Source organism: Triticum dicoccoides, chromosome 3B (genome assembly GCF_002162155.2).
Source record: "Triticum dicoccoides isolate Atlit2015 ecotype Zavitan chromosome 3B, WEW_v2.0, whole genome shotgun sequence".
Lineage (NCBI taxonomy): Eukaryota > Viridiplantae > Streptophyta > Magnoliopsida > Poales > Poaceae > Triticum > Triticum dicoccoides.
This window is the reverse complement of record NC_041385.1, coordinates 843,747,623-843,759,191: the sequence shown is the minus strand read 5'-3', so window position 1 is coordinate 843,759,191 and position 11,569 is coordinate 843,747,623. Positions and strand designations below refer to the sequence as shown.

General features: G+C 44.4%; 1 long non-coding RNA gene across 1 annotated transcript; it reads right to left on the bottom strand.

Moving 5' to 3' along the window:
* Positions 1-8,992: 8,992 nt before the first annotated feature.
* LOC119278852 lies at positions 8,993-10,703 on the bottom strand. The gene is made up of 2 exons (XR_005137998.1): positions 10,343-10,703; positions 8,993-9,858 (listed from the first exon to the last, which is right to left on the bottom strand). It is a non-coding gene; the product is annotated as an uncharacterized LOC119278852 (long non-coding RNA).
* Positions 10,704-11,569: the final 866 nt, after the last annotated feature.

Below are 11,569 nucleotides of genomic sequence, written 5' to 3'. Positions count from 1 at the left end.
CCATCCTACCACCCGGTGGTAGTTACCCCATATGTCTCATATACTATCATGTGGTAATATATATATACTACTTTATCATTTTAAATATATTCATATACTATATCTAAGATATTTCAAAGCAAGTTACATAAAAAAATTATATATGAACCCATAGTTTTTGTTATATTTGTGAAATACGTACATATTTGTACGTAAAAAAGAGCATACTTAAAATATGGTATATACTACCTAAAAATTAGTATATATACTACCTAATCATTGTTATATACTACATACTACACGTACATACTCTCAATTTTGATAGATACTACATACAACATACAAAACACAAGTGGTGGTAACTACCACTGCTTGTAGGAAACATTTGTCCTATATATATATAACCTGCAAATGTATAAGTTCAAACACTGCATAAGTTTTAAGTTCTATTTTTGCTTAAGTATCTTGAGCTTAATTTCTAGGCTTTTGAAGCTAGCTTCATTGACCATTACTGTATTTACATATCACACAACTTGTTTGTTCAGGTTTTCAATAGAAGTTCTTTTTATTATTAGTTTGTGGCTTTAATTTGTGTTAATCCTTAACGCACATTCTCTATCCAAATTCGGCAGCTCCCACCCTGTTTACGCGAGGAGGAGCTAGCACACGTGCATGCATGCATGTATGGTACTTCCTCCGTTCCTAAATGTAAGTCTTTTCAGAGATTTCATTATTAACTACATACGGAGCAAAATGAGTGATCTACACTCTAAAATATGTTTATATACATCCGTATGTAGTTTGTAGTGCAATCTCTACAAAGACTTATATTTAGGAACGGAGGGAGTAGTAGAAAAGCAAGCCGGAGAAGATGCATGGATGGATACCACCCCAACCCCAGATGGTGGGCGGTCCCGTCACGGAGGTGGTGGGCGAAGCCGGCGAGGAGAGCGGCCACGTCGGCCCGCCTTCCCGTCGCAGCCTCCTTCTCATCCACCGGTGGCTCCAGGCTCCAGCACCTCGAACCCTTCCACCCGCACGCCAGGTGTGATGTACGTATAAAGGGTAACTAGCTTAACGTAGAAAAAATGGAAATGGCCCTGGCCCAGAAAGGAAGGGACGGCAGGAAACGTATGCATGTAAATCAGCGTACGTGAGGAAACAAATCAGCCTAACGCACGTAAATCACGTCGCCCGTTCGCTTTATTGCTTACTATCCTGAGACAATATCCCTCCGAAAGAAAAACGATCGTGTAGCGTGATTTCATCCGTAATTACCAATATTATCTGTTCTGCTCCAAACTCCAGTTCGTGTTCGTGGTCGAGGTGAAGACGCAACACAAACATTGCCTAGCCCCTGAAATTTGATGCTGCCTGAGTGGGGCGCACACGTACGTCCCCGAGTGCTCGCCACTAGAAATTCACATCACATCATTGCCCATTGTCCAATGATTGATGCCGATGTGATCAATCTGAGGTACTGCATACCATATTACTATTCCCTACAGTTTAAGTACTCCCTCTGTCCCAAAATACTTGTCGGAGAAATGAATAAAAATAGATGTATCTACAACTAAAATACATCTAGATACATCCATTTATCCGACAAGTATTTTCAGACGGAGGGAGTACAAGTTTGTGCTTTGAGGAAGAAACAATTTGATAAAAGTAGTTGCCAAAATAAAATTCTAGAAGCTGAGAAGGATTTTCATGTTAAATACTCCCTCCGTCCCAAAATAAGTATCTCAACTTTATACTAGCTCTAGTACAAAATTGTGCTAAACTCAAGACACTTATTTTGCGACGGAGGGAGTATTTGTTTGCTTTGGTTGATATGAATCACTTCACTCAATTAAAGGATTTAAGAAAGTCATGGTATTTGAAGATTTATTCATATTTACTGTGTAAGTGATTGTTGCATCTCAGATAAAAGCTTTTCAAATTTGAAATTATTGTACAACCATTTGGGATACACAATTAACTGAAACATCTTAAATGGTTAGGCAATATTGTGCATCGAGAAGTGGATGACATTGAAATCGACACATTCATAAGCTACTTTGCATCAAAGAATGTTACAAGAAAATTCAAAGATAATATGCATCTGATGTTTATATGAGGGGCCCCCAAATCTTACGTTCGCCCCGAGCACCCAAAATTGCAGGACGGCCCTGCGTGCCGGCGCCAGCACCACCCCAAGCTGCTCATCAGTCGGGCCAGTAACGACGCTAACACCAACACCGTTTGGCCCTACCGCCGCCGCCGCCGCCGCCTCCTCTCCGCCTGCATCACCGCCACCACCCTTCTTCTCTACCATCCTTATTCTGCTGGGGACCTGGAACCTACGTACACTACTGTGCTCGTTTGAGTGTGCGTGTGAAGGATTGGACAGGCGTAGGTGGGATTTTATAGGCGAATGAAGGAGCACACGTCAAACGCGAGAGCCGATGCGAATGCGATCGATCGACAATATGAATATATCTCATCGCAACGATCGCGCGGGCACGATGAGGTGCGCTGGCGCTGGCGCTGCCCCCTGGGGGGCGGATTGAGCCGCGCCGGCGAGCGCGCCGCGTCTCTCGTGGCTCGTCGGTACAGTGATGCTTGCACATGCGCGCCAGCCCGGGGTGTCGCCGTCGCCGTCTCCCCGTCGATCGCTTCTATCCACACCCACCTGTCCTGTGCGCGGGCGCGCCGCTTGGTCCTCGAGCTGCCGGATGGAGGCTTGCGTATATTGTCTTCCCAAGACCTTGTTCCGTTTCATGGGATCTCAAGGGGTTTGAAGGGGATTGGAAGGGATCAAGTCTTCAACAAGTCAAATTCCACCTCAATCCCCTGAAATGCTCTTCAATCCCCTTGTGGTGGGGCTTAACCGAATAAGCCTTAAGTGGGTTTTGAGTAAATGACAATATAACCTAAGGACGACACATGTAAAGCCGGTTTTCAGTAAATAACAAATTAGTTAGTCCAAAAGGTTGTAAGCAAAGCCGATCAGCGACGCCCCTCGCCTCCACCGTCTCAGGAGCTCAGGTTATTTCTAGAACCCACTCTAGAACATGTCCCGGAATCTTTGTCTCCCGCTGGCGCCGTCACCGGTTTGCCTCGTCTCAAGTGGCCCTAGGGCCATGAAGGTGTGGTGGACCCATCCCTTGCCGGTGAGAAGGATCTTCCTCCGTTTTTAGGTATTTGTGTGAATTCATTAAGGGTTTGTGTCCTAATAAGGAAGATGAGGCGGTGACGACTTCCTGAAGATGGAATAATGTTCTTTCTGGCTAGTCCCTGTTCTGGTGATGCGTCTAGCATCGCCGGAGAGCGTGATGACGTGTCTCCGATGGATCTAATAGGATTTGGTTGGTGTTGGTCTTCAGTGGATCTACTTGGATTCAATCTTTGTTTATGTGTCTACAACTTGGATCCATTCGATCTATACTTCTCTTCAGCGGCAACGGTTGTTGTTCTGGTGCGCTGGTCTCATGGGACTTTAGAACAACGTCTTCCCTACTGTTTGCTACAACAAAGTTTGTCCTAGATCCAGTGAGGAAGGGGCGATGATGGTGACGCGTCTTTGGCTCGATTCAGTACTTGTAGTCATCGTTCAGTGGTTTATGGGTATAGGTGTAAGTTTTTTTTATTTCTGTGCTCTTTGTACTCGCATGACATGATGAATCTTTACCTAATAATAATAAAGAAAATTGGGTTTCTGCCGTACGTCGTCGGCGTTTTTGCAGAAAAGTCCGTTTATTTTTCTGAATTCAACCCGCAATCCTAGCTTAAGTGGATATCTGAGAAAACGTTTCATGTTTGCACAAAACACCCTGGCGTTCGGAGTATTGAACGCGCGGTCCGAGCAGATTTGTAAAAAAAAAGAACACAACACACGCACGGGCACTCCTCCTCTCCCTCTCGCCCACGCAGTCCTCGCCGCCGCCACCACCCAAGCCGGCCGCTTCCGGCGAGCTCCGGCGCCGCGCAGCACGCCCCCGAGCTCCCTATCATCCGCGCCTCCCTCCTCTCCAGCCAGATTTTCCGCTCCCTATCATCCGCGCCTCCCTCCTCTCCGGCCAGATTTTCCGCTCCCTATCATCCGCGCCTCCCTCCTCTCCGGCCAGATTTTCCGCTCCCGGCGTCTACCGCCTGCTGGCAACCCCACCCCCGTGGCTAGGGTTTCGTGCAGGGCTTCGCCGGTGTGTCTCCGGCGGACGCAGGTTCGTCCCTCCTTCCTTCTTGGCCGGGATCCGCCACCCCTACATCTCATCTTCTCTTTATATCCTCTGTTGTAGATGCAGATGGAACACACCATGGGATTTCCTCATCCACCACGGTCGCCGCCGTCAAGGGTAGGAAGGAACCCTAGCTAGCAGCACCTCCTCACCTCGGATGGCGCCTCTGCTGCACCAAGATAGGGCAATCAACCCCCATCTGCTCTCTATCTCTCGCATTTGTACAAGTCCATTTTTTGAACAAAATTCTGATACTATACCATCATGGGTAAGACAACAGGTGGAGATGTGTAGTGGCTGGTGTTCGGTGCAGGAGAAGATGATTGGCAATTTAGGACATAGGGAAAATGATAGAGGACAGGGCTCCATTGCTTAGCTGCTATCGTTTGCTGCTACTGATCTCTATAGAAAAAATGGGGATGCCTTTTTTTGTTTTTAATTTCATAGTACTTAGTATATCCTAAATGGAATAAAGCTTGTGATGATAGCTTTTGTTGATAGCACGTCTCCTTTCCAGCATTCTGTCAGTTTGTTCAAAAATAAAATTGGACTTCCTTTATTAGCACATGAGTTCATGATTTTGAGAAGTTGTCCTGCAGATTTAGGGGAGTATGGTTATACTTTTGAGGGTTCAGATTGGGGTCTTGTTTTGATTTAAATTTGATGTGTTCTCAGGGTTTGGTATATGGAGTCAATTTGTTTGAGGTTTACATGCAAAGATTTATGGAGTTGGATTATTTGACTGGTCGGTCTCACTCTGTGCAGGTGTAGGTTGCAATCTGATTGAATTGAAGTAGCAGGGAGCTGCAAGGGCAAGTCGAAGATGAGTGTGGTTCGGTTCAGTTTAGGCAATGAGAGCTGCATTATGGTCATGGCAGCTTGGCATTGACGTGGTTCTCAGTGAGTAATCCATACGGGAGATCACTGCCATTGTCTGCTTTGGTGGCAAGCAGTGGTTCATTTGCACTACAACGCTGTGAACTCCAGCATGAACCCAAAAAATTTCGAGTTTCTTTTAAGTTCTAATAGCATGTCTAGATTTCAGCTATCACACATGTCACCGGCCATAACATCCCAATTGAGCTCGTCGACCAGTTGCCCAACGCCGGCACTGCCAAGAACAAGGTGTATGCCATTCATCTCATCTCATGTTGTTGAACTGTCTATTATGCAAATTATGGGCATGTTTTCTTGTGGGGTTCTTTTGCCTCAATGGTATTATTCTTCTGGAAGCTACGTTTGCAACTCTGAATTTTTATTTACTTCAGAAATTTCAGAGTAAACACTGAATTGCAACATGACAAAATTTAATACCTCGCAAACTTTGCAGATTTCGTTTCAATTTTGTAGTTCGGTTTGCTTGCCTGTGTATATGTGCGTGTATACTGAGAGGCAGGGAAATATTATTCTCTTCTAACAGTTCTGTTTCTGTGACATCTGGTCCCCTCCACTCCATTTTTGATAGTCTGAAATCTGAATGTGAAAAGCAGATGGAGGTGATCAAGGGAAGCAGTCATGAGCGAGGTGTTTGAGGGCTACGAGCACCACTAATGTGAAGTCTCAGACGCCTGCGCTCTTGTACTTGATTCGATTGTATGTATATTGATACTTCTTTTCACTGCCTTATGTTTTGCCGTTAGGAAGTTATCAGCACTAGGCATGTGATTTTGACAGGTGGAGGCTTTATTTTGGTCTAGGTGAACATGTGATTTGGGGAAGCTCTGTAGATCCAGTTACATTGCAGACTTACCAGCTACACCATCTAAAAAACGGGCTGCTGATATAGGTATATTCCTACATGGCCTTGCCTCATATGAAGCTTTCTTAGATCAACTCTTCCATTGATCAATTTTACAAGTAGGTGCACTGTGTTTGTATACAACAATCTGAATGTGGGAGGTTTAACTATTTTATTGTATTGCAAAAATGGATCAAGATGTTTTCTTTTTCTGAATCATGAATGGTGGGCTAGAGCCCCACCTGGATCGAGTGTTTTGGAATCCGATAATTAGATAAATGACCACCATCCCCATTACCAACCATCTCAGTGTTATTTCCAGTTTCCTAATTAATGTATGAAAAAGAGGATCACAACCCAATGGAAAGTCCAGGGAACCTTTTCATTAAGGGAATTGTTCCAGGTTCATTCAAAAAATGGCACATAATGATTTACTTTCAGCAACCATTTCATTAAGGATAACAGATTTGGACTCTGAGCTTTCCTCTGTGGCTGTTAATATCCCAGCACATCAGTTTTAGATTTACCACTAGGTCACTTTCCTATGCTGAGAGGATTTGTCATACCAAGAGGTTAAACGGAGAGACTTCCAGAGCATGGTCATGGTGTGAATCTGGTAGGAGCGGGACTTCCAAACTGAAAAGGTCAATGAATAATGTCGTATTCCAGAACCAGCAATGCCTTTCATGCACATGTTTTACCTAGACTCTGCATAGCATGGATTGATGATAATTGCAACTGCTTCTTTAAAGATTTATGTGCTCGACTAATAATTTCTAAATCATTTATGCATTTCTTTCATGGCACATCATGCAGCCAAACTATGAAACTGAGATATCACCAAAGAGAAAAGAGTAATCTACACTAATATTAGCTTAATGAATCAGTAATCCTTCCAACTTATAAGTAAGAACAACCTGAAAAAATTGGCACTGCTCAATTGTTCTCCTGATGAAGTGTTTTTTTGTGAGTGTGATGAAGTGCTAACTATTAAGAATTACCAATCGCAAAATGATATGGGCTTGTTTACGACTAAATTCACCAATAATGTCCTGATATGCATGGAAATAAGCATATGTTGACTCCTGCCGACTTCAAGAACCACCACGGAGTCACATAGTCTAGGTCAGTCTCTATAAAAATAATTTTGCTTCTGATTTGATTTTCTTTGCCATGTTTGTTAATTGTCTTTTATGTTTACTGATGTACACTGGTTGTAGCAAGTTCCAACAAATTTAAGAGCTTTTCATGGCCTGTGCTTGCATGATTTTTTTTTCCAAAATGAACAACTTCAACCTTGGACGCCTATTATTTACACAACACTATCGAGTTTGATGTTTGTAGCTGTAGTATGGAAGAAAGAAATAATTTTATTTTATATCTCCCCTGTCCTCGTGGCGACTGCCAACCTCCGTACCATAGGCGCGCCGACGCCTGCTCTGCTCGTGTTGTGCCGCCTTGGCAGTGGAGTTGGGATCCTTGGTGACGGATTAATCCTTGATGAAAGTGCGGGTACTATTACTGCAGATTTTTGTTGGGTGGATGATATTTGGGATTATTTTGCGTGCGTGCAGATTGATGAGAATGTGCATATGGAGATTATTTATAGCTCAATCAAAGAGGAAAAATTACCAAATCCCGTCTTGTCAGTCATCTGATAACTTTATTGATCGTCAGTTATACATTTGATTCATGAAATTAGAAGGTTCTGAGCTTGAAACTCCGAAGTACAGATATGATACTCTGTTTTTCTAAAATAAACGATGATGGTAGATTTTAAAATTTTGCATAATGAATGCATCTGCCTGTTATTAGTAACTTTTTTTGCCTGTTATTAGTAATGGTGTTATTTCGTCAAAAGATAATAGTACCGTTGGGCTGAGTTTAACACTAGAGCATCGAGGTTTGTCCTACAATTTCGTACAATATTTGTTGAGTGCACATCATGGCGGTTCAGTGAAAATGGAGCTGCTCTACAACCTACTTACATTTCTATGTCATCAAACTATCTTTATTCTGAACCATTCTGCTGACAGTAAATGTAACCATTTAACTCATTTGCTATGCGTGCCAATAGGCAAGGTACACGTTCTCTCTGCCTCTGCCCAAGCTCGCCGCCGTTACTGGTCGTGCGGCCGCCTATGAGCAAGTAACCTCTCTCTCCCGCGCGCCCCTGGAGCTCCTTAATCTCCCGGTCTACCTTCTCTCTCGTCGACCTTTCTTTGTATTTCAATTGTAGGATAATTAGTGGATGTTGGTAAGTGTACTATTCAAGTTGTTGCTAACATTTCTGACTACGTTCTTAACTTCCGAATCTATTTGTGCATATATATACAAACTTCCAGAGCACAACTGGTCCTAAATTTGTTGGGTGTGATTGTTCAGAGGAGAAGATATTTGTACTAGAAGATGATGTATATTTTACTGTTGTTTTAGAACAGATGTTTTTTGTAGATAGAAGATGGCGTATACTTTTCTGAGATATTTTGTACAAAGAAGATATTGCTACACAACTTTCATGTGTTTAGATCGTGACTGTAGTTTGGACAGTTGACATGATTTTTTTGTGGTTGATATAATGCTCAAATTTGCTTCATTTGATAGTGAACTTCTTCATGCCATCATTCGAAACCTCACCGTGATACCGCCCCCTATCTCTCTGGGCTCCATGTTCACCTCCTGACTCCATTGGGCAATTTTTAATAAAGATGAGGAGTGTTTTTTTAACCCATTAGTCGAACTGAGAGAAAATTATGCATTTTGTTATCGATTCATTCATACGTAAAATTAGAAGATGAGCAAATATTTTTTATTCAGGAATCCAAAGTCCTTTTAGAGTATGAGATCGTCTTGCTTGTAACTTGCTTATTAAACAAAGAAGGTGAAATTCAATGAGAACAAAAGGTAAGGATTAGTGAGTAATGCAAAAAATTTGTGTTTTTACTTTCGCTCGGCCCGCCCAGCTTTTCTTTCAAGCTCGGCCACTGATGAGCTGATGACAAGATTGTAAGCAATGGCACATGTGATGTCACATCGTTGTACGTGATGCAGGAAATTGTCTCTTCATGTTTTTCTTTACCTTCTCACAATGTATTTCCCGTTGCAACGCACGGGCAATTTTCCTAGTATATCAAAAGTTTTCTCTAAAAAAACAACAAGAGCTGGAGGCCAGTTGAGGAGGAGAGCTCCCGTAGCAACTTCTGAAGACGTGCATGATCTATATGGTAGTCTTCACATCCGGACATCATGGTAACGTGCCACCCGAAGACTACCATATAGTACATGCACATCTTCAAAGATTACCTTCCGAATCAAACGATCACTGAAAAAAAAATCAAACGATCACCACAGAGACTTTCTGTTTTAGAATACCACCGCAGAGACTTTTTTCAAGAAAGAAAAGGTTGTTCGTTTTTTTTTTTGAAACTAAAACTTGTACAAGAAAGAAAAGTTCAATCTTCTTTTGAAACTAAGAGTTGGCTCTATAAACTAAGGGGAATGATAGGCGCCGGCGCACCGGCCTAAATTTGGGCCGGTCGCTGCCCTACCACACGATACATCCCTTTCAGACCGTACGATCTTGCGTTTATCTCTCCCAAAAAAAGAGGATAGAGCCCAACGCGACCGAGCGCATCTGGTCGTCTTCATCCGCACTCCCAGCCTCCCGCACGGCCGCACAGCAATACGCTCGTCGGCCGTCCCGTGACCTGCGCTTGCCGTCGGTGTCTCGTGCCAGCGCGCCGCAAACAAGTCGTCGTCGTCGCGCGCGAGATCACCGCCGTCATGCCCGAGGTCGTCGTTGGAACTCCCAACCGCCCCGTGGTTGCAGCACGGGGGCACACGATCGCATCCCCACCACCAACCGCCGTTGCAGCTCCGCCACCATCGCCGTCCACCATCCCAGCAAATCAACTCCATGGCCTTCCATTGTTCATCCATGGTAGTAGCAAAAACAGTCAACATAAGCATCAATCCTGAACACCGTAGTAGCAAAGACAAGAATGGTTGCAGCAAAAACACATAGTCGTGGGTCTCAGTGCGTCGTGAAAAAGGATGTACCAATTAACCATGCTGATAGTAGCAAAACTCGAGACGGTGGTAGCAAAAAACTGGTACACTAGTTCCATCAAACAAAATGACATGGTAGCAAATTTTTTGATTGGTTCCAGCAAAAACCGAAGATGGTTGTAGCAAAATTGGTACTCTGGTCCTACTTCTACCAAACAAAAACATGGTAACAAAATTTGAGCTTGGTTCCAGCAAAAATCAAACATGATGGTAGCAAATTGGTACGCTGGTTCCAGCAAAAACACAACCATGGTGGCAAGAAATTGACTGATTCCAGCAAAAAAAGAAGACAATGGTAGCAAAATTTGGGGCTGCTTCCAGCAAAAAAGAACCTCACCGGATCTCTCACACTTGTTGCCGTGCTTCCAGCAAAATTGCTTGTCGGTGCAGCACCCGATGGCAGCCTGCGGTCATCCTCGGTCGCCACCGGCTGCCACTCCCGCTCGCCGCCGTTGTAGCATGATCGCCGCCGGTTGAAGCACCCCACTCCGCGCCGCAAGCTGGGTTGCCGCACGGCTGTGGTGGTGGGTGGGTGGATGCCCGCCGGAGCAGCGCGGGGCGGGGTGGATGGCGGCCACTCACCGGAGCAGCGGGGGCTGGTGGACGACGGCTGCTCCCGACATCGACGGCGGTCATCACCGGCGAGAATTTATTTGAGAGAGCCACATGGGAAGAAGACGAGTGAGGGGATAAGGAAAAGGAACGAATGGTATGGAGCGCTTCATGCGGGATAAGGGAGACAACTAAGCAATGGTGGGTGGGCCTGTACCCAGCGTGGACGTGACCGGCCGAGTTTCAGCCGGTCGTCCGGCTTTAAACGTTTCCCATAAACTAAACACGGATGCTTCCTTTCATGAGAATGGAACGGGGGTTGTCGGTGCTGTACTTCGCAACCACCGAGGGGAAGGTGTGGCTGGTATTGCGAGCTACCTAAGAACTATTCTTAATGCTGCCTTGGCGGAGGCCATTGCAATGTTAAAAGGGATTGAGATGGTCGAGAGTTTAGGGTGCACGCAGGTCACTGTCTAATCTGATTCTTTCGAATTGATCAACGCATACAATGGTGAAGCCGACATCTTCAGCCCCTATACTGCAACGTTAGCGGATTGTTTTGCAAAGGTATCGCTGATTGAAGGAATTTCATTTACACACCGCCCGCGAGAAGCGAATAATGTTGCCCATCAATTGGCAAAAAATTCTTATGATCTTAAGTTAGATTTAATTTGGGATGGTGGTCCACCCTCGTTGTTGTTGCCCTTTGTACTACATGATGTAATTCTTTTGATATGAGCAATAAACTTTGAGGGTTTAATAAAAGACTTGTACAAAAAGAAAATTCATTGAGAAATCACTTTTTTTTGCAACAAAAGCAACGTCCACGGTATGTATTGGCGATTGTCGAACACTCATAGGAAAACTTGTATATAAAACATATATGAACAACAAACCACAGCTATTAAAACAGAAAAGAAAAGGGAAGTCCCCCCCCCCCCACCCCCGTGTCGTCTCCTCTGAGGCGACTCGGGGGTTGCCCTAACCACCACCGCCGCCACCCCTCCCTCCC